Below are 23,399 nucleotides of genomic sequence, written 5' to 3' on the forward strand. Positions count from 1 at the left end.
TGAATGGTATATATTGTATATGTACTGTTTTGCAGGTTATGAAGTGACTAGTATGGCCCAAATAGGATAGAAAATATGGTCTGCGTACCATTAATTTGAATGTAATTGGTCTAAAGTACCAAAGTTGTTTTTCAATTCAAATATGGTCTGCGTACCATCAAATAGTTGTAATTAGTTTTAATTATAACTTATCCTATCTGAAGAAAATGGTGCCTCCCACGGAGATTTTCAAGACGGACTTTGAAGTTAAAGCTTCAAGATGAAGTCGGGCCATACTAGATCACATTTATCTTATGCATGCTTTAAGTTATTTATTGCTTTAAATATGTCTTAATTATGCATAAGATTGTGGCTTGATTATGTTGCATGATTAAGGATTTTAGTTCACTTAAAATCTAACCAACATAGTAAGAGCCTTAAGTTCCAAACTTAAAAATTGAGTTAAAAGGTGCCATGCCAAAATATACACTTGCTTGGATATCCTTTACATCAATCTAGTAATAGTTTTCGCTCAGCGAGGTGTTACTTATTGGTCCTAAAGGGGCAAGGTACACAAATAATTGTGAGTACATGTTAGTTTTGGTGAAACTCAACGATATAAGTAAGGAGTCCTTTTATGTCGTGGCAAAATCGATAGGTTTACCTAATAAGTTCTTAGACGTACCTATCAACCAAGAATAGTTTCTAGACTATTAGCAAAAGGCTTTTGCTTACCTAAGATGTTCTAGGATTAAATCGACAAACTGTGCTTAGTTCTTCAATGATTTTAGGATCTTGGAATCATTTTATTCACACCTTCCGGAACACATAACTTGAATAAAATGCTTAATAAACATTGAATTATGCATGTATGCTAGAATTTAAGTTTATTAAGAGAAACTGTGAATGGTTATTTATTTGTTTATTCTTTTCAATTGTAGTTTTTAATATGGCAAACAACAATCAAAACATCATCGAAGGTTCTGAGCTTATGGTCAAGCTGAACCTGGCAAATTTTCTTGAATGGGAAGCTAAGCTAGTTGAAATAGTCAAACTCAATGGACTTGAGTATGTACTGTCACACCCCATGCCAAGCTACTATGCCAGAGACATGACCCCTGAGAGATTTTACGCCTGGGATGCGGATCTCAAAAAGGTTATGAGTCTCATGCTGAACAATATCCCTGATGATTGGGCTAGAAGGTTTGTAGCCTATGAACCTTTTACGCTCATCAAGAATCTGAGGGATATCTGTCGTGGAAGCACGGAGGACAGGGACCTGAACGTCCATGAGTTGATTGAATCAATGTCTGGTCTAAAGGTTAGTTCTCCCAACAGGTGTTATAGGATGGAGGTCCAAGAAACACATGTTCAGCTCCTTCGCACTAAATAGAGGGTAGGCGTCCCACTAAGGTTCCATGTGGATCTTATGCGTTCATACTTTGATCGCCTAAGTCTACTAGGAACACCAATAAGCGAAAGGATGGCAGTCTCTATCTTGCTCAATTCACTACACAGTGGGTTTGGTCGCTTCAAGCAACTATACCTAAGTGAACCAAGAGAAGAAACAGTTGCAGAATTTGTTCACCTTGTCAGAAAGGCTGAAATAATACTGGACTGTGAAGCCAAAGATTTACTCAAGGCTAGAAGGAGACCGTTCAAGAAAAGTGGAAAGTCCAAGGGCAATGCTAAATCAAAGCAGGACAAGTCCACATCAAGCTGTCTTTATTGTGATGGAATAGGCCATTACAAAAGAGAATGTCCAAAGCTAAAGGAAGATCAGAAGAACGGAACAATCGTTCCATCTTCAGGTATTTTTGTTATAGACTGTATACTTGCTAATTCAACTTCTTGGGTATTAGATACAGGTTGTGGCTCACACTTATGTTCCAATCCACAGGGACTAAGAAGAAGTAGAAAGTTAAGCAAGGGTGAAGTCGACCTACGAGTGGGAAATGGAGCACGGATTGCTGCATTAGCTGTAGGAACTTACTATTTGTCGTTGCCCTCCGGGCTAGTTTTGGAACTGGAAGAATGTTTTCATGTTCCAAGTCTTACTAAAAACATCATTTAAGTTTCTTGCTTAGATGCTAAGGGATTTTCCTTTTTAATAAAAGACAATAGTTGTTCGTTTTATTTTAAAGAGATGTTTTATGGATCTGCTAGATTAGTCAATGGACTTTATTTATTAGATCACGACAAACAAGTATATAACATAAATACCAAAAAGGCCAAAAAGGATGATTCAGATCTCACCTATCTGTGGCATTGTCGATTAGGCCATATAAACTTGAAACGCTTAGAAAGACTTCAAAAGGAAGGAATTCTAGAACCATTTGACTTAGAGGATTATGGTAAATGCGAATCATGTTTACTTGGCAAAATGACAAAGCAACCTTTCTCTAAAGTTGGAGAAAGAGAAAATGAACTATTGGGTTTAATCCATACAGATGTATGTGGACCAATGAGTACAAATGCTAGAGGTGGTTTCAGCTACTTTATCACTTTCACTGATGACTTCAGTAGGTATGGTTATGTCTACCTAATGAAGCATAAGTCTAAATCCTTTGACAAATTCAAGGAATTTCAGAGTGAAGTAGAGAATCAATTAGGCAAGAAGATTAAGGCACTGCGGTCTGATAGAGGCGGTGAATATCTGAGCTATGAATTTGATGACCATCTGAAAGAATGTGGAATTCTATCAGAATTGACTCCTCCAGGAACACCACAATGGAACGGTGTGTCGGAACGGAGGAACAGAACCTTGCTAGACATGGTCAGGTCAATGATGGGTCAGGCCGAACTTCCATTAGAATTTTGGGGACATGCACTAAATACAGCTGCACTCACTATAAATAGAGCTCCGTCTAAAGCTGTCGAAAAGACTCCATACGAATTATGGTTTGGAAAGCCTCCAAATGTGTCTTTTCTTAAGATTTGGGGATGTGAAGTATACGTCAAACGATTAATTTCGGACAAACTTCATCCAAAATCTGACAAATGTATCCTTGTGGGCTATCCAAAGGAAACAAAGGGGTATTACTTCTACAATACATCTGAGAACAAGGTGTTTGTTGCTCGAGATGGTGTCTTTTTGGAGAAAGATCACATTTCCAAAATGACAAGTGGGAGAAAAGTAGACCTCGAAGATATTCGAGTCGAACAACAAACTCTAGAGAATGCTCAAGATGACATTCAGGATGAAACTCAGAGATCTTTAGAAGAATCTGGTGAGAATCATGGTCAATCTAGAAATGTTACCCCGCGTAGATCGCAAAGATATAGATCTCAACCGGAAAGGTACTTAGGTATTTTGACGAACGAGAGCTATGACGTTCTATTACTTGAAAGTGATGAACCTGCGACTTACAAACAAGCTATGACGAGCCCTATCTCCAAGCAATGGCAAGAAGCCATGCAATCAGAATTAGACTCCATGTCTGAAAACCAAGTATGGGATTTGGTCGATTTGCCAGATGGCTACCAAGCCATTGGAAGCAAATGGGTTTTCAAACTGAAAAAGGACAAGGATGGGAAACTTGAAGTTTTCAAAGCTAGATTGGTTGCAAAAGGTTACAGGCAAGTCCACGGTGTGGATTACGATGAAACCTTTTCACCAGTTGCAATGCTAAAGTCTATTCGGATAATGTTAGCAATCGCTGCATATTACGATTACGAAATATGGCAGATGGATGTCAAAACTGCTTTCTTAAACGGCGTTTTAACAGAAACTGTGTTTATGACACAGCCTGAAGGTTTTGAGGATCCAAAGAATGCTAAAAAGGTATGCAAGCTAAAGAAGTCAATCTACGGATTGAAGCAGGCATCCAGGAGCTGGAATATACGTTTTGATGAAGCAGTCAGTGATTTTGGTTTCATCAAGAACGCAGACGAATCTTGTGTATACAAGAAGGTCAGTGGGAGCAAAATTGCTTTCCTAGTATTATATGTCGACGACATATTACTTATCGAAAATGACATTCCTATGTTGAACTCTGTCAAGATTTGGCTTGGGAAATGTTTTTCGATGAAAGATCTAGGAGAAGCACAGTACATATTGGGCATCAAGATTTACAGAGATAGATCTAAAAGGATGATTGGACTTAGTCAAAGCACTTATATCAATAAGGTGCTTGATAGGTTCAAGATGGCGGACTCCAAGCGAGGCTACCTACCCATGTCTCATGGAATGACTCTAAGAAAGACTCAGTGCCCAAAAACACTTGATGAGCGTAGACGAATGAATGGGATTCCATATGCATCATTAATTGGTTCAATAATGTATGCTATGATATGTACACGCCCGGATGTTGCGTACGCACTCAGTGCTACGAGCAGATACCAGTCAGACCTAGGAGAGGCGCATTGGACTGCTGCCAAGAACATTCTGAAGTACCTGAAAAGGCACAAAGATGACTTCCTGGTCTATGGTGGAGATGATGAATTAATTGTTAAAGGCTATACGGACGCAAGTTTCCAAACCGACAAAGATGATTTCAGATCACAGTCTGGGTTTGTCTTCTGCCTCAACGGAGGAGCAGTAAGCTGGAAAAGTGCTAAGCAAAGCACCATTGCGGATTCTACAACTGAAGCGGAGTACATTGCTGCACATGAAGCAGCAAAGGAAGCTATATGGCTAAGGAAGTTCATAGGTGAACTTGGTGTAGTCCCCTCCATTAAAGGACCAATAGCCCTGTATTGTGATAATAATGGAGCTATTGCACAGGCAAAGGAGCCTAGACACCACCAGAGAGTCAAGCATGTACTTCGTAGATTTCACCTTCTAGGAGAGTTCGTTGAAAGAAAAGAAGTTGAGATAAGCAAGATTGGAACTGATGACAACATATCAGATCCATTGACTAAACCTCTGCCGCAAGCGAAGTACAACTCGCACACTGCAGCTATGGGAATCAAGCATATTGGAGAATGGCTTTGATGTCTCTGTTTAATGTTTTAAAGTTTTAGAGTTTAAATCTTTGTAAAACATTATTGGTTAATCATTCACAATAAATGAAAAGAATTCATTTTTCCATTTAATTTGTGGTTTATTAAATGATGAGTCCCTTCAATTTGACGATATATTCAAGATAGACTGTCAGGACCAGTCCTGTGACTAAGAAATGTCTATCAAGTGAACTTGAATGTCAAAGGTTGAAAATGGTCCCTAGTCGGAGTTTTCTATAAAATTGGACGCATAGAAAACGTTAGACGATTAGAATGCAAGATGACTAGTAGTTCTGTTACTTGAACTATGTGGACATGGCAATGTCATAATCATTTGCATAGATACTTACTTTGGGAAGACTAGTATCGGACAAGACCTATGAAACTTTACTGTAAGAGATGAAAATCTGTCATAAGTAAATTTCATTAAAATTATTAGACACTAAATCCTCAATACCTGAGTGATTTGAGATTACTTGTTTGAGAACTGGTTGCTTTGACGTTGACCAACCGTCGCACCGTAAAAGGAGGCTATAAAGGCAACGCTCAGGTAATCACCTATCAAACGAAGTCTAATCTCAAGATCACAAGATTGGGATTGTCCTCCCATAAATCGGGATGAGATGCTTAAAAGTTGTACAAGGCCACTCGGAGAGCTAGAAACTGTGAAATGCATGGCCGTGCTCGGATGAATCATAGGCTATGATTATCTGTTTATTTGATCAGTTGAACTCTGAAACCGAGGAACACCTCTGGACATAATAAGGATGACAACTCTTACCTTATGTTCAAGAGCAAGCATCGAGCGACAAAGGAATTAGGAAATGCACACTTGTCCCTAAGGACAAGTGGGAGACTGAAGGAAATAATGCCCTTGGTCCAAGTATGCATTCAATGTTAAGTCTAATAAATGCGGTTCAGTATTAATTAACAAGTTAATAATTCAGTGAGATCAAGTGAGCTGAATGCCTAGCTAGAGGCCGCTTCAGTTCAAGTGGAATTAATGATATTAATCCACAGCTTACTCTTGACTGAACCCGTAGGGTCACACAAATAGTACGTAAACGGATCAAGTATTTAATGGCATTAAATACTCCATCTATGGATATTCGGAATCGACGGATCTTGGTTTCAGTGGGAGCTACGATCGTCACAGGCAAGAAATGAATACTCCGGAAACGATGATATTGCCGGAAACGGAAATATGGATCGTATCGGAAATATAAATATTATCCAAGTCGTAGATGTTGCCGGAAACGGAAACAGGGTACGTATCGGAAAATATTATCGGAAATGGAAATATTGCCGGAATCGGAAATATTGCCGGAAACGGAAATATTGTCAGAATCGGAAATATTATCGGAATCGGAAAATAATTCCGGAAACGGAAATATTAAATATTTGTTCGAAACGGAAATTGATTCCGGAATCGGAAATATTAAATATTGTTCGTATCGGAAATGAATTCCGGAATCGGGAATTTAATCGGAAGCGTATCGTACGAATTAGCATCGGACGAGGCCCGCTAGACGAAGGCCCAGCACGAAGCCAGGCCGTCGCCCAGCGAGCCAACGCGCACCAGCGCACGCCAAGCCTCGACCAGGCCCAGCGTAAGGCCAGGCCCAGCCAAGGCCTTGGGCGCGCGCGCAAGAGCACATCAATGGGCCGAGCGCTGTGCGCCTAGCGTGGGCCGCAAGGCTTGCGCGGGTGTACGGTGCTCGTGCAAAGCTTGTGCGGGAATCCTGAAGCAATCAGGATTCGAAGTGTGATTAAATCCTAAAACTATTAGATATTGATTATTTAATTAGAGTCCTAGTAGGGTTATAATTAAATAAATTAGTATCCTAATAGGATTCCAAAACCCTTTCCATAACTCTATAAATAAGTGCCTAGGGTCACATATTTTCATAGATTATTCAAGTATTCAAAGTGAGTTTCTGAGAGAAAATTCAGACACATTTCTTGACTATAAGTGCCGAAAATCTTTAGTACCTTAAGGGCGATTCTAGTTGGTCAATCTTAAGGCGGATCCGGACGTGCTGTGGACTATCTACGGAGGGACGACACTTGGAGTCCTAAAGACTTGTTCTTGTTCGGTTCGGGCGCAGCTAGGGAAGGCACGCAACAAAGAGTATGCATCTAAACTATGCTATATGATTATGTGTAAATAATATGTATTCCTGGCTAAATGGTTTTTCCGCATGATTTATGAATTGTCATATGTATCATAACCTAACAGCTAATGCTATACACACGTCATAGGGGCACAATCCTAAGGCTTGATCGTGTAAAACGAACCTTAGAATGGCTACAACCCCTCCCAAATTCTAAGCGCTACTTAGAATATATAAAGTCACCCCACTAACAAGGGTAACTGAAAATCGCGAGTCACCAAAACTCCGATCAAACTACTGCACATAACGCTCGCCCTACAAGCGCCCGTTACACAGTCTACGTCGTTCCAAAGCAAAAGCGAAAGAAAAATCAAGGAAAAAAAAAAGAAAAAAAGAAACTGTAGACACCTACTTTTGTCCCCATTCCCGCAAGGGAAAGGTTCGATGATGAAAGCATAAAAACTCCACTTGACAACGCATCTCATATAAAATAAACGAATCTCGATTCCCCGTTTCACCCGAAACCTGCTATTTATGGAAACCCGCTAAAAATAGTAACTGCCGTAAAAGGTAGCTTCTAAAAGTGGCAAATCATAAAAGATAGAAACCTGTCAGAATTAGGTGTTGCATTCCAACATAAATCCTAAATGAGATAGAAAACTGCGAGAATCCTATTCCTAATAGGATTCGGAAATAAGAGTTACGTATTAATTAAAATCCTAACGAGCCTAGAGTTCGTAACGGGCCCAGACGCATTCCGTCACAAAATTGATACGCGCTAAAAGACTCAAATTAATCTCAAACTCTACGGATTTTAGGAATCCGAATCAGACTAAACAAAACTGCCCAGACCCTATTTTCAACGCCTGGCTCTGGGCGCCGAAATCTTCGGCGCCCAGGCCTGGGCGCTGAAAGTACCTGGGTACGTCTCTTTTCCTAATTCTTTATGGATTAGAGCTCTGCAATTCTATCTTTCCACGAACTCTTCCCTATAAATAAGCCCCTAGTTTCGACGTGAAACAACACACAACAACACATAATATATTTCGAGTATTGACTCTAAACCCCTTAGCCTAAGCCTCTCGCTGCGAAACTGTTCACGCGTTCTGTCGCAATCGATCCATAAATCGAACAGAACGTATCCTGTACCATAATCGAGATTCGTTAAATAAAAAGGAGAAATAGCAAAGTCAAAGTGGTTAGTTTTCTGAGAACCGTGACTCATCTCTCAAGGGTGCGTCGTAATGTGTCCCTTTTCGATGATTTAACTGCTTTCCTCGCCCTTTTTATGAAGTGTTAAACTAACCTAATCTGATTGTTCTATCACGCCTAACAAATATAATATTTTTGGGAAATCGGATTATCATGCTAGGCCCCTTAATGCTACTTAAATCAGATAATCACGATCGAATTAGTGTTATATGTTGCATATTGCTAAAATCAACTCAGATTAGTTTAATAGTTAACGCATGTCCCTTCAATTATTTATGCTGAGCTAGTAAGGATATCCTGCCTCTGCAGTTATCGACGAGCGAAGTACTCCTCTCGGTAGTTACAGTCCCCCGAACCCTCAATCTCTACCTTGCGGGTGTATATTGAGAGATCCCCACACCAGGGATCACAAGGGAACCTACAGCCATCGTGGTCAAACATAATTGCACTCCCTTTATGTCACAATAACCGGGTTTTGTCAGTTTTTCTCATTGTCGTTAAAAACTGAATGGCGACTCCTATATTACTAGTCAATTGGGTGTATACTCACAGGAAATCCAATTACACTTGATTGAATAAAAAGAATCGTCACACCCACGAGGGACAAGGTCACGCATTAGCCTCGCGCTTTTTCGACCCCCTCACAGTGGCGACTCCACTGGGGATAGTGAAGGAAATACTCGTGCTTGTAGGTAATCAAAATAGCCGAAGGGTGAAACGATCCTACCCCGCGTTTATTTCCCCATCAAGTTGGGACGACCTGAAAATCAGCATATTAATGTGAACGGGCAGAACATCATAACGAATCTCGGCTCCCTCGGGAGTTGGGACTAAGGATACCTTTTTTCGCCAATAGGGGGGTGCATACGCCGCGCATGTTTCCCACTCGGTACTTGTGCAGGTAGTACACCTATTCCGAACCCAATCGCTCTCCCATTAGGTCCCTCTCGCCTGCATGCCCCCTTGGCTTGCACTTGCGGGTTGGCCTCTTGAGCGAAATTCGTCTGTTGAAGACACTACCTCGACCGGGGCATGTGTTGGATCTACGATAGAAGCGGTACCAAGTCAGGCGCAAATAAACTACCCATAGAAACCTATCATAAACTACGTGGCATATTTAATTTTCAAATCCATGTTTGTAATGTAGTTATGTGTAGCGAAATATGTGATTGTGTGTGACAAACTATCCTAGAAAACCAATGACCTTAAAAATTGCCCAAACATTCATAGACTAATTTGCCAAAGACTTATACCAAAGCACGTGTTCCGCAAACCCGAATGATCGCCACAAAGTAAGCGACACTCGGGATGGCCTGTAACGAATCCCACAAACGCTGTTACGGGTAAAGGACGTTATTAGGCAACTACGCAAATCGAAGTCGCATAAACAGAAAACCGAAAACGAGAACCAGCCAGGGACGCATTTTCAACGCCCCTGGCTGGGCGCCAAAATTTCTCAAGCCCACTGCTGGGCGCTGAAGTTGCTGCTTGGCTTTCTGGTCAGGAGCAGCTGCCTCGGTGCCCAAGCAAAGGAAAGTACGTAGCATAAAAAAATGTTCATCAAAAGAATTGCTACAAGGGCGTAAGAAAAGCACTCGATTTCAAAAAGGCGACTCGCGAAAAATTAATAACTCCTTGTGTCGTCGGTAGGCCTCCTACGACGGCAATGCTCGGCACCAAAACCGAACATGCTAACAACTATGAATGTCACACAGGCAAGTGTTTCGAAAATCCAAAGAATGACCAAAATAAAAAAACCCCCCCCAAAAAAAAGTGTACCGACAGAAGAAAGAGTGAAAGAGTGAAAAACCAATTTAGAGAGTCGAAGTCTAGACTAAGTAATGCTTGAAGCTTTGGGAACCTAAACTTTAGCTTATCTTATGCCTAGGACCGATCCTGCCACTTGGTGCCGATCAGGGAATCAACGGCTAGTGCGTCTCGAAGATACATCACCAACATCAGGTTTAGTAACTCCAAGCTCCGTCCGTCGTCCCTCATTTCAAGGATCTTCGCTTCCCCAACCTTGATTCGCACCTCCAAACATGTCCATCGAAGATTTGCGAGACCAGATGGTCCAAATGACCCAACTCATGGGCCAAATGAAAATGGAAAACGAAGCATTAGCGGCTACGCAAGCCAAAAATGACCTCGAAAACGAGAAGAGGATTGAAAAAATGGTCCTACAGCAAACCATGGGGAGCAAATACTTCTCCCTCGAGCCTGAACCTTTTTCTGGCAAATTACTAGAAAAGTTCAGTTCATCTGATTTACCAAAGTTCAAGGCCACGGATAACCCCCGTGATCATCTACTGAGCTTTGTGAATACCATGAACTTGAAAGGCGTGGACAAGTCCATGTACCTACCTGCCTTTCCTTTATCCTTGGAACCTGTGCCGCTCAAATGGTACTATCACCAGGACCCTAAGCTCTTCCCCACTTGGGAAGACTTTGTCAATGTCTTCATCAAGCAATACTCGTCGAACATGAACTTCCAAGTCACCATGCGCGAGCTGGAAGTTCTCTTCCAAAAGAAAAATGAGGGTTTCACAACCTTCTTGCTAGATGGAGGGACCAGGCGGCCCATCTAATCAATAGGCCTCCCAAAACAGAATTGGTCCAAAAATTCATTGACAACTTGGACCCGGCTTACAGACCACACCTTAGGTACCTGGGACTCGACACTTTCAAAAGGGTTTATGATGTGGGAATAAAAATCGAGGACGACCTCGCCAAAACCATACAGAGCAAACCTGCATATAAGACCAACACCTATAATCGGGGTAACACATCCCAAGTCCAAGAAATCCATGCTGTAGAAGAGGCTCCCGCCCGAAGATACCCTGTAAGATGGGTCCGAGACCGAAAGTTTGCCCCACTCGGGTCAACTTTGGTACAAGCCTTTTAAAGACTAACCAATCAAGGAAAGTTGAGACCTATAGGCCCCACCCGTGACCCTCCTGTCAAAAACAAATATTGGGTCGAAGGTACTTACTGCAAATTCCATCAAGGAAATGGGCATGACACTGAAAACTGCTGGAATCTAAATCATACGATCTAGGACATGATAGAGGATGAAGTAATACCTCTCCCTAACGTTGGCAAACCCAACAACAACAAGAGCCCACTCGGCTCTTGTCACATCTCTCTCGACCAACCAGAGAATCTCGACCCCACGGTGTATATTACACCTCAAGGTGCACCACTCGCTGTGGTACCTATGGATCGAATCGAGAGGGAAGTATGCGGTGTGTGGAACGATGATGCTGAAGATATTTACCTATCTCAAGTCTCGGGCCAAGACCTCTTCACTGAAACTTGGCCCGGGTATGCTCTCATTGACACCACCCCTCAGGAGCCCGAGGTCGACAACCTCACCCGATCTGGAAGGATATACCAACCGGATATTCACCCATCTCCTATGGACGACATCCCGGTTAGGCAAACTCCTGAGAACGGGCAGCACGCCACCGTCGCGGATCCTCTCCTGAAACAACTGAAAAGAACCAAGGCTGAGATTACCATCTGGGATCTTATGTGTACTTCAAAGGAACATCGCGAAAAGCTTATTCGCTCACTTGACCTCATCTCAGTACCCACAGATATCACACCTGACTCATTGGTTAGCCATGTCACAAGAGATGCCGGAGAAAAGGCCATAGTTTTTACTGATAAAGACTTACCCAAAGAGGGGGGTGCTCACAATAAAGCCCTTTACTTAGTGGTTGGATGCAAAGGACAAAACATCCCCCTAGAGCTCGTAGATAATGGTTCGGCGGTTAATGTCTGCCCATTGGGAACCGCCCATTGCTTGGGGCTAGGAAGCGATGACTTCCAAACCTCCTCACAAGGGGTACGAGCTTATGATAACTCCCGAAGGCCTGTGTTGGGAAAAATCAACCTTACCATACAAACTGGGCCTGTGGCACGCACCACGCAGTTTCAAATAATCGACATCAAGCCCACTTTCAACCTCCTCTTGGGGCGACCTTGGCTCCATGACTTAGGAGGTGTGGCTTCAACCTTGCACCAAATGGTTAAACTTAACCATAACGGGGTAATACTAGAAATCCGCGCCCCTCCTCTCGACGTCAGTTGTACTATGGTTGGAACGACCGAAACTGCAGATGACCTTTATGGGTTTCAAATGGAAGAAGCAATCCAGTTCATCGAAGATTATGATCCAGCATTCCTAGACCCGCATGCATCCCGAGTCATCCCTAGAATGCTGTTGGCTCAAGGTTATTTCCCAGGAACCCCATTGGGCATAAGGAAGAAGGAATGCACATTCCATCATTTTCCCGACAAATCTACTCCCTTTGGCTTAGGTTATGAACCAACGGAGGAAGATATTGCTGACCGCCTATCTAGGCTACGCCTTAACAAAGCCAAAGAAACCACCCTCCTTCCCCCATATCAAAGGACCCTTAACGGGATGTTTGTTCGGGAAGGAGAAGAACACCCATGCTGTGATTTCCCTGAACCCTTCGTTCAAGATGGCCTGCTAAAACCCGGATTTGAAATTTTCCATGATTGCCACACCTTGGATGAGGCACCCCACCTCACCAAGACTAAAACAGCTGAAATATTGGACAACCAGGCTCTATGGACATTGTTTAACGAATCGAGGCCTATGGAGAACGAGACTGTGATGACTACCCTAGCTTTACAAGATGAAGGTTTCGATCCAACCCGGTTAATCTCTCCTGCATCAACACCAAAGGAGGTCGGGAACGGATGGGTGAAGACATATCAGTGGGTCAACGCAAAAGGAATGGAATTCAAGATGAGTACCGGTGAAGGACCTAAGTTTTATGAGACTAAACCCCAGGCTTGAGCCACGTAGAGCACCATTAGTAAAAAGCGCCTAGTAGTTTTTAGATTGATAGAAAAAATAATAGAGACTTTAGATGGTCCTAAGGCCCTTTAGAATATGGGTCAGTTTTATTTCAGTGTGTTTTCCTTACTTTCCAAATCAATAAAGGCGTAATATTTTTCCTAAAATTTTTTATTCTAACACTAAATAAACACCAAATGTACTTGCAAAATAAAAATAATAATAATAAATAAGCGGCCCACCATAGGCCCAACAAACAAAGCCCACTCGGTTTTGAAATAATGCCATGTGAACCAGTTCCCGAAACCCACAAAATAAACCACAGTATCCCATCCTCAAAACCTAAAAAGCCAACCAATGTCATCATAAGAGCCAATCCATGCAACCCAAAATCAAAATGAAATCAAAAATTTAAAACAAATGCAAATGTTACCAAAAAAATAAATTCATAAAACGTAGAATCCACCAACAGCGGTTTCACATAGATTCCATCATACCCTCCACAAAGATCTTCATAAGTTCCGCACCCTAACTCCATTTTCAAAACTGTTTTGAGTCACCAATAGAAAAAATTAATCTGGACAAAAATGCGTTTCACGCTAACAGTAAAAAAACCTCCAAAATAGCCTCAAAATTAACTTTAACTACGAAGCGAAATATCAAGGCACAAAAAACGAAATAGAGATAAACGCAAGAACATGTGAAGCAAAAACGTCAAAATTGACCACCCAAGTTATTTTCAGCGCCCAGGGCTGGGCGCCGAAATTTCTGACGCCCCAGCCTGGGCGTTGAAACTCTCTGCCTGCCAAAAGTTTTCCTTTTTTCGAAAAGTGCTCGTCATTTTATCCGCACACAACGGAAAAATAACGAACACTTGGGGGGTACAGTACGTATCCAAATAGGTTTACCAACAAATCGGTCGAATTTTACGAAAGTTGGTCGAATTTTACGCAACCTATGGAAAATGGTAGATGAAAATGGCAAATACTTCACTCATTTGACCGATTAAGTAATATGTTTCCACTTCAGGACATATCTACCGAAATCCGGCATACTAGAGCTTATTCTAAAGCTAAGAACTACGCGCGACCTGATTCTGACAAGATACGTAGGCAATCCTTACCAAGGATTCGGTCCAAATAATGATAAAAAAATTATATTCTTTGTGTAAAAAAGTGTTAGACATATAAACAAAATTGAATGGAGACTAAAAATACGCCTTTATTAAAATATAATAAGAAGGAAAATAAAGTGCTAGGAATAAAAACAAACACAACTGAAATAAATAGAGGGCACCTACACCCTAGCAAAGAACTACACTACTCTAGTTCTTCCGAACATCAAATAAAGTCTTGAAGAGAGCAATGTTCGCAGGATCCACCCCCATAGTCTTCTGCGCTGCCCCAATATCAATCTCCATAAGAACTGGCTCCTGGACACTAACTTCCAAAGATGCTAAAGCTTTAGAAACATTCTCAGTTATAGCCCGCTTAGCCTCAAGGGCACAAACAGTAGTGGGAGAAGGATTACTATCATCAACTGGACTAGCCACTGTTTCTACAGGCGGCTGAGCCTTCCTAACCCATACATTGTTCCGGCGACGATCTCCGCGAGAGCTTGCATTTCTTTTAACAACAGCAGGCCCCTTCATGTTAGGCATCTTTTTAGGCCTGACACTGGAACGGGGAAGAGCTTCCTTTCGCTTTCGATCAGGACGAGCTTTCACAGTCTTAAAACTATAGGTACGAGGTCTGGCAGAATCAGGACCCTCATACTTAACACGAATACGAGGTATCAAAAGCTCAGCCGGCTCCCCATTACGAGCCTCGGTCCTCACATCCTTGTCATCGGAACTCATCCACAACTTATAGTTTTCAGAAAGACCCACAAACCCATTTGTAGCTACAGCCCAACGCGGGAGACCATCATAGTACCTAGCCCACGCTAAGACCCGTGTTTGTGCAAAGGTCGCTACCTTAGGTGGTACCGTATCAGAAAAGGGGATAGTCTGCCTTAAACCATATTGACGCATGACTCGGTAAGGGAAAATATAAATGGGACAAGATCGTAACGGGTCCAGACGCATTCCGTCACAAAATTGATACGCGCTAAAAGACTCAAATTAATCTCAAACTCTACGGATTTTAGGAATCCGAATCTGACTAAACAAAACTGCCCAGACCCTATTTTCAACGCCTGGCTCTGGGCGCCGAAATCTTCGGCGCCCAGGCCTGGGCGCTAAAAGTACCTGGGTACGTCTCTTTTCCTAATTCTTTATGGATTAGAGCTCTGCAATTCTATCTTTCCACGAACTCTTCCCTATAAATAGGCCCCTAGTTTCGACGTGAAACAACACACAACAACACATAATATATTTTGAGTATTGACTCTAAACCCCTTAGCCTAAGCCTCTCGCTGCGAAACTGTTCACGCGTTCTGTCGCAATCGATCCATAAATCGAACAGATGGTATCCTGTCCCATAATCGAGATTCGTTAAATAAAAAGGAGAAATAGCAAAGTCAAAGTGGTTAGTTTATGAGAACCGTGACACACCTCTCAAGGGTGCGTCGTAATGTGTCCCTTTTCGATGATTTAACTGCTTTCCTCGCCCTTTTTATGAACTGTTAAACTAACCTAATCTGATTGTTCTATCACGCCTAACAAATATAATATTTTTGGGAAATCGGATTATCATGCTAGGCCCCTTAATGCTACTTAAATCAGATAATCACGATCGAATTAGTGTTATATGTTGCATATTGCTAAAATCAACTCAGATTAGTTTAATAGTTAACGCATGTCCCTTCAATTATTTATGCTGAGCTAGTAAGGTTATCCTGCCTCTGGAGTTATCGACGAGCGAAGTACTCCTCTCGGTAGTTAAAGTCCCCCGAACCCTCAATCTCTACCTTGCGGGTGTATATTGAGAGATCCCCACACCAGGGATCACAAGGGAACCTACGGCCATCATTGGTCAAACATAATTGCACTCCCTTTATGTCACGATAACCGGGTTTTGTCAGTTTTTCTCATTGTCGTTAAAAACTTAATGGCGACTCCTATATTACTAGTCAATTGGGTGTATACTCACAGGAGATCCAATTAAACTTGATTGAATAAAAAGAATCGTCACACCCACGAGGGACAAGGTCACGCATTAGCCTCGCGCTTTTTCGACCCCCTCACAGAAACATCTATGAATCCTCGCATCGAACGAAGTAATAAGCCGTGCACACCCACGCAGAAGGTGCTACACTTGTTCGAGCACCCGAACGAGGCGTGATGAAGTACTCCAATGCAAAAAATAACAATGATATCCCAACACCTGGAGGAATGTTCTAAGACACACTGTTAGGCCACACAAGCCTACGTCGCACCATAAGTTCAACCATCCCACGGTACAAGTCTAAAAAAAAAAAAGAGTAAGGCATATTGCACTAATGCGGGCACGACCAAGAGCATGTGTAAAAAGAGGCAAAGACTACTTATCGCCCAAATTCAAAATGCAAGCCACACGACTTCTACATTAAGAATTAAAGATAGCTCGCACCTACACGAGCGGGACCCCAAGGCATCTTTCTCGAAAGAACCTACAAAAATCGTACGCCAAAAGGAAGCATCCCAACATGCATACTTGGGGGCTCCAAGCTACGAAACGACCATAGCAAAATAAAAAAAGGTCTCAAAGAAAACGTTTGAACGATCAAAAGGACACGATGCCTGAGCCCACTTCATGAATGGGCCTGAACCCTATCAAGCTTCTAAGCAAACTATTCAACATCAGTCATTGCTCAAAAAAAAAAATGATTCAAGAGAACTGATTAATGGACCGCACGCAACGACAATTCTATGAACGCTCAACATCATCCTAAGTATCGAACATTCACGAACGCCTTCAAAAGAAAAAATATACGTTCAAAATAACAACGAGAGCGATTAAAGTCTTACGCCTCAAGGTGGCGGGCCATATAGACTCGCCCAACTATTGCAATAACTGTACGCCTTAAGAGCGACAATTCCTTTAAATAATCGCCCCAAAGCGACAAACACCGTAGCCCACCAATCGGCTACGGCTTCTCGAGAAATCATCACGATCACTCAACTCATTGTGATCTCTAATAAAATTCTACGTTCCAAAAAATAAAGAAAAACAAAAGGGAAGAGAATACGTAGAATTTCCAAGTGAAATAAACGAACGAACAAGAGGCCAACTGTGTCATCAAAATACCAGCCCAAACAATATTTTCAACGCCCCACTTGGGCGTGAATTATTTCTAACGCCCAGGCCTGGGCGCCGAAAATGATCCCAGGCCCAAAAAAGCCCTGACTTCTATAGGGTCCTGCCGTATCCATTCGACTCGAAATTGCCGATTTCTTTACTGAAAGTCGCACCTCACGGCTTTGTTAAGCGTAGCACACCACTACAAAGATCGCTCGCACTTACGAGCACGATCCCCAAACACGATCAAGGACATTACAAAATATGTATCCCCAAAGAACCTCTTTGACAAGAACTGACCGCCAAGCATGAGTGCTTGGGGGCTCGAAAGAAAATATAAATTTCAAAAGAGAGTATGCAAAGTTAAAAGCAATATTCCCAGACTACGCTGTACGAAGTCCCGTGTTTGGACAATCTCAAAAGATAAAACCGGATTACGACCTCAAGACAAAGGTCACCGTTGATACTTATACATAGTCCCCTAATCAAGGACCCAGGTAGTGGCAAAATTGAGCCGTAAAGACTAACTCAAAACCATGAAAGATGATGACCACGAGACAGTGGTCCGTCTAAGCACGTTGTCAACCCACATTCAGGTTGCAACTAAATCCGAGCATCCCTCGAAAGAATTCGCTCTTACAAGAATGAATAAAAAAAATTCTCAAAAGAAATCACAAGAACAAATGAAATAGGGACTTGCCCACTTCAATCGGGCAAGATCGCGGCACGTACCACGCGAGTCCCAAATCGAAAAGACGAATTCAGGTTCGCTCACCTCCAGCGGGCGGGGCGTCCACCCTTAGCGGACAGGGCTCTCCCACCTTCAGCGGGCGGGGTATGCGTCACTAACCGCGCAGGTCCTCAGTTTTCGAAAATGAAAAGAAAATAAAATCTTCAAAAATAAAAACAGGCTCGCCATCTTCAGCCGGCGGGGTCTACGTCACAAACTGCAAAGGTCCTTATTTTCAAAACATCAAAATAGATTCGTCCACTTCTATCGGACGGGGCGTCCACCCTCAGCGGACAGGCTCGCCCACCTTCAGCGGGCGGGGTCTACGTCACAAACCGCGTAGGTCCTTATTTTCAAAACATCAAAACAGATTCGTCCACTTCTATCGGACGGGGCGTCCACCCTCAGCGGACAGGCTCGCCCACCTTTAGCGGGCGGGGTCTGCGTCACTAACCACGCAGGTCCTTAGTCGCTGCAGCAATAACTTTTCCCGGTTTATCCTTTTCCAAAAATCAAAGGATGGTTTCCCTTTTCTAAAAATCAAAGGATGGTTTCCCTTTTCCAAAAATCAAAGGATTGGTTTTCCGTTTTTCCAAAAATCAAAGGATTGGTTTTCCGTTTTTCCAAAAAAGAGCGATGTGCTGGATTTTCTTTCGTTTTACGTCCTATAAAAACAAGGGGGTTTTTCTCGTTTAGCTAACCCTGAAAATGAGAATCTTTTTAAAAATTTTACCTCGTGATTGAGCTTGGCCAGGCCTAGTTACACTTTATAGCTTTGATTTTGAAAACATCTTAGATACTTCCAATGACAAAGTGAGGAAGTTTCTATATTATTAGTTAACAAATTCCAATGACACGTGAGGAATGTGTTAACACTTCAAGTGATGACCCTTAAGTCAAATGTTATCACTCGGGGGATCGTGAGACCCTCGCAAAACAGGTCACATACATCATGGCTTGTATGACGCACTCCGTCTAGTACTTTGACCATCGTCTCATCCCGAGACTCAGTCAAAGTGGGGGCTAACTGTAGACACCTACTTTTGTCCCCATTCCCGAAAGGGAAGGTTCGATGATGAGAACATAAAACTCCACTTGGAAACGCATCTCCTATAAAATAACGAATCTCAAATCACCCTTTCATTTCAGCCAAAACTGCTATTTATAGAAACCTGCTAAGAATAGTAACTGTCGTAAACGGTAGTTGTTAAAAGTGGCAAAGTCATAAAAGATAGAAACCTGTCAGAATTAGGTGTTGCACTCCAACATAAATCCTAAAAGAGATAGAATTTGCATTCCTAGTATAAATTCGAAAATAAGAGTTACGTATTAATTAAATTCCTAACGAACCTAGAGTTCGTAACGGGCCCGGACGCATTCCGTCATAAAATTAATACGCACTAAAAGACTCAAATAAATATCAAAAGCTCCGTATTCTAAGAGTCCAAATCTGACAAAGAACTCGGCCCAGATCCCATTTTCAACGCCTGGATCTGGGCGCCGAAATCTCCGGCGCCTAGCCCTGGGCGCTGAAAATGCCTGGGGCCGTTTTATCTCCGGATTCTTTTTTAGATTCGTACCTTAAAATCTATCTTTCCACACACCCTTTTCCTATAAATACAGCCTAAAAACCGACGTGAAAAAACACACAATTCCATAACCTGAGTATTGACTCTAGCCTTAAGCCTAAGCCTCACGCTGCGAAATTGATCCGGCGTTCTGTCGCAATCGACCCAAAAGTCGAATAGAACGCATCCTGCCCCTTGTAGCTTGATGAATTAAGCCTAAATACTGGAACATTGCTTAGAGACCCGAGATTCGTTAAATAAAAGGAGAAATAGCAAAGCCAAGTGGTTAGTTTTCTGAGAACCACAACGCACCTCTCAAGGGTGCGTTGTAATGTGTCCCTCATATGATTTAATCGCTTTCATGACCCTTTTATAAAATTGTCAAACTATTAACTTGATTGATCTACCACGCCTAATAAGATAATACCTTGGAAAATTGAATTATCATGCTAGGTACCTTAAATCAATCTAAATAAGATAATCACGATCGATTTAGTGTTATGTGTTGCATATTGCTAAAATCAATTCAGAATAGTTTAATATTTTAACGCATGTCCCTTCAATTATTTATGCTGAGCTAGTAAGGATAACCTGCCTCTGGAGTATTATCGATGAGCACTCCTCTCGGTAGTTACAGTCCCCCGAACCCTCAATCTCTACCTTGCGGGTGTATGTTGAGAGATCCCCACACCAGGGATCACAAGGGAACCTACGGCCGTCGTGGTCAAACATAATTGCACTCCCTTTATGTCACGATAACCGGGTTTTGTCAGTTTTTCTCATTGTCGTTAAAAACTGAATGGCGACTCCTATATTACTAGTCGATTAGGTGTAAACTCACAGGAAATCCAATTACACTTGATCTGACGACGTCACGCCCATGAGGGACGAGATCACGCATTAGCCTCGTGCTTTTTCGACCCCCTCACACCCGTGTCATTTCATATATGTTTATTATGAAATGACATGTGTCACTCATGTGTTAATATGAGTGATACGTGTCATTTTATAATAATTTCATGAGATTCTAATGTTCATATATGTTTATTATGAAGATTGAATATATGCTTGTTTATTTAATGCTGGAATGAATATAATAACTAGTGTTTGGCCCAGGCGATGCCATGGGTTCCTACTTTGAATATCATATTGTGGTGTGTAATATGTAAAATGTTAGTATAGACTATACAATTTGATGTTTCAAGTTGCATATATTTATATGCAAAAAAGATAATATCTCATGGTTGGCTAAGATGGTAAGACATCCACTTGTATATGAAAGGTCCCATGTTCGAATTCTATTATAAGAAATTTGTGTGTACATAATTACATATCCTTTGATAAGGAGATGACATGGCATGTTCTAGTGAATAAAGGAGTAGTTACATGTGGCACGTATACGTTATTAGAAACACTTTTTAATATATTATTACTAGTGTATGACCTGGGCAATGCTCCAGTTGGTACATTGAATAGTTAAAATTTTGAGCTCAATTTGACCAAAATACATGTATTTCATGAAGTGAAAAACATCAATTAAGTTCGTCAACTACACAACCACACTACGTCATTTATCATGCCAAGTCATTTTTCAATTAAATAATCTTACAATTTGTATAATTTATTTTCTAGTGTAACTAAGTGATTTAAATTAATAAACACCAAATTATATACATATTATATATATAAATAAGACTGTTTTTCTTATAACATATATATGAGACTTACGACATTATGTTTTTCATATTTGTCGTAATGATTTAATTATATTTTTTCACCTAAAATAGTCCTTAGAAAATAAAATGTCACATTAGATTTAGTTGTTTTAGACTTCATGTTAATATTTATTTATAAATTAATGTTAAGAGATAAACCACAATTGATGGTTGGTTAAGATGGTAATGAGAGTTATCATCTACACATGAGGTCTTGTGTTTGAACCTTATTGTATTGATTTTTGTTTGTCTACGACATGACATAACCCTTGGTAAGTGGATGATGTGGCGTAAAAGGGAGAGTACTACGTGCCACATAGACATTTTTCACAACGTTTTTTAATATAATAGTTATTGGGCCCGTTCAAAGAACGGGCGGTTATATAGTGGCTGTATAGTTGCCTTTGAAGTTCTTATTGTATCGAAGGCTTATAATTTTTGTGGGAATATATAATTTAAATAGATGTGAAATTTAAAGATTAAAACAATATATAAAATATTTGTTGAATTAATATTGAGTGTTAAAGGGGGATTTGGAGTGGAAGAGGCTACTAATTATATTGGATTATTGGTGAATTATGTTGAATGAAGAACAAAGGAAGATGAAGTTAAAGATGCGTTAGAAGTTTGGAACTGAAAAAATAGTAAACAACAAAAAGATAAATTGAAAAGAAAAACAAATTGAAGGATGAGATGAGAGATGACATGCATGTGACATCTAATTACCTATGGTTTTCCTTTTTAAATACTAGGTATAGATTAGTATAGATTATATTAGTTTAAATCGATGTTCGTTTTCTGAAAACAAAATATTCATTTTCTGAGAATAAAATGCTCATTTTTATTGTGTATAATATTGTCATTCGTCTTAAAATTCAACTTGTTAATACGTAAGATATTAAAAAAAAAAATTAATTGCCAAAAAAAAAGATATTTAAAAAAATTCTGATCGAGATCTCCAATCTCTTAAAAATTTCTTCAAAAGTTTCAGATCTAGATTTTTTCAAAAGCTCGTATTAATATATCATTATGGTAATTTTGAAAAGTACTGAAATTTATTTTGACATTATGGTGTTCATATATCTATTTATAATAAAATATTAAATATATGCTTGTTGATTATGTTTTGTAACTTAAAAAATGGTTATTTTCAAAGAATAAAATATTTACTTGAAGACAATAAAATATTTATTATGCTGTGCAATACGTATTATATTGTCACTTTCCTTACAAAATAATTTTATGTACATGATATTCATAGTTACAACCTTATAAAATTCAAAGAGTTGTCAAAATGTTAAAAAGAAGTAAATATTTTGTTCATTTTGGGATATTACGATGTTCTTATTTTATTTTAGTTGTTAAATTGGTATAAAATCATTTTTAAATAAACTATAGTTTTCATTTTCAATTATTTAATTTTAACATAGAAAATTCAAGCGAAAAACATACACAATGATTTCATATGTTATACTATCAATTCAAATTATTGCTGATCATATTTATTTTGAAAGAACACGATGTTCATTTGTAAAGTTTTATGTTCATATTATGAAAAGGTAAAAATAATGTTCTGATAGAGTATAAAACTAATCATGGGGCTTCAACCATCAGGTTAAGCTTTTGGTTGAGTTGGTCCTGACTTTCATGTGAGTAGGCGTGATAGAGTATAAAACTAATCTTGGGGCTTCAACCATCAACTTAAGCTTTTGGTTGAGTTGATCCTCTAACATGTTCATCATATTATGAAAATTTTTATGTTCATAATAAGAAGATAATATGTTAATAAACAAAATAGCTTAGACCAAGGTTATCAAAATCGAGATTCTATTTTGAAACGGGAAGAACTCTTAGAATCGAATCATAAGATTCTACCAACAAGTATAATCAATATTTTATTATGAAATTTCATTGAAAGTGCTTATATTATAGGTGAACAAGTTAGTAACACTAGTAGAAAAATATTGATTTGCTGCCATGACTTAGCGGCGTTAATTTTAGAACGCCTCTAACTAAATGACAAAATAGATGAATTAGGTGAAAAAAACTTGCTTTGCAGCGTTATCTTGAATTATGACGCCTC

The 23,399-nt window shown here is 40.4% G+C and overlaps 1 protein-coding gene across 1 annotated transcript in view; it reads right to left on the reverse strand.

Annotated features, from left to right (window-relative positions):
* Positions 1–23,399, reverse strand: part of LOC130463390 (NAD(P)H-quinone oxidoreductase subunit H, chloroplastic-like) — a 34,396-nt gene that overhangs the window by 10,784 nt on the left and 213 nt on the right.

This window comes from Spinacia oleracea, chromosome 6, assembly GCF_020520425.1.
Source record: "Spinacia oleracea cultivar Varoflay chromosome 6, BTI_SOV_V1, whole genome shotgun sequence".
Classification (NCBI taxonomy): Eukaryota; Viridiplantae; Streptophyta; class Magnoliopsida; order Caryophyllales; family Amaranthaceae; genus Spinacia; species Spinacia oleracea.